This window comes from Tupaia chinensis, unplaced genomic scaffold (genome assembly GCF_000334495.1).
Source record: "Tupaia chinensis unplaced genomic scaffold, TupChi_1.0 Scaffold000305_1, whole genome shotgun sequence".
Taxonomy (NCBI): Eukaryota; Metazoa; Chordata; class Mammalia; order Scandentia; family Tupaiidae; genus Tupaia; species Tupaia belangeri.
The window spans coordinates 2,277,633-2,278,937 of record NW_006159795.1 but is presented as its reverse complement, the minus strand read 5'-3'; positions in this window follow the sequence as shown (position 1 = coordinate 2,278,937).

The following is a 1,305-nucleotide window of genomic DNA, read 5'->3' as shown; positions in this document are numbered from 1 at the left end:
GAACTGAACAAGATAAGGGGGAGGGTCTCAGGGCACACCAGAACAGCGGTGTCTGGGCCATGCATGCCCAGCATTCTCCTGGCTCAAGGAGTCCAGGTGAACTGACTCAACCCTGGCCTCAGCTCTGAGCTCCTGCCCTTTGCCGCTGTCCTACATTCTGCGGCTGCTCCTGGACCACAGAGAGCTGAAGCAATGGCTCAACTACCAGAGTTGTTTCCTAAGTGCAAGGACAGGAAAGAAAACAAACAGATCAACTACAGATGCTCAATTACCCCTTTAACTGTCATTTTTCTTTTTTACTGGGATTTTAAACACAAATGCCTCTGGGCATAAAAGGATGTTGGGTCTGGTTGCTGGGCTGACTGCCTGGATGAACCATATGCAGGCTTTTTGGGAGGAGGGTAATTTTAATTTAAATTCTGGGCATGTTAGTAGCAAGATTTCTCCACTCCTGGGAAATAACTCCCAGTGAAACTGCCTCACAGGGCAGAGACCTCACTTCTCACTTGGAGCCTGGGAAAGCCCTCCAAACAAGATAACCATTCTTTTTTTTTTTCAATCAGTTGTCCAGTTTTCCATGAGCAGATACTTGGCAAAGCTGCATAGGTGTGAGAGGCACCAGAGAAAGGTGAACAGAGGAATGGGAAGAAAGATGGCAGGAGCAGCATGTTACGTGTGGGAACATTTTACCCTGCAGGTCGCCCAGACTGGCACTAGGCACCAGCACCTTCCTGGAACAAACATTGAATGCCCTCAGTCAGACAGACACAGCTTTAAACAGGGATGGCTCAAAGTACAGTCCAAAGGCAGAATGCATAGAATCATTGAGAGCTGTTGAAAAATGTTCTGGCCAGCCAGTGGCATGGTGGTTAAAGTGATCAGATCCCACAGAGCTGACAGCACAGTTCGAGTCCTGGACGAGCAGCCTGGGAAGCAGATAGGGTGCACATGCATGTGTACTCAAAATCCCAGTAGGAAGGAGAGATGGAGGAGAAGGGACCACAGCATGACCACCCTTCGCTGGAGGATGATTTCTCTTTTTTCTCTTTTCCTCCTTTCCCCTCTGGCGAGTACATACATCCTCTGGTAAATCAATAAATGAAATAAAAACAGGTAAAAAAAGAAAAAAAGAAAAATGTTAGTTTTTGGGCATCTTCACAGACTTACTGTTTGAGAATCTCTAAAGTGAGACATTAACATCCTTCCCTGGATGCAGAAATATGAATACTTTTGGTTAATAAAGCCCTTACTATCAGCCTATGTGCAACATTATCCAAATTATGGGCTTCTCTGTGCTCATGTTGT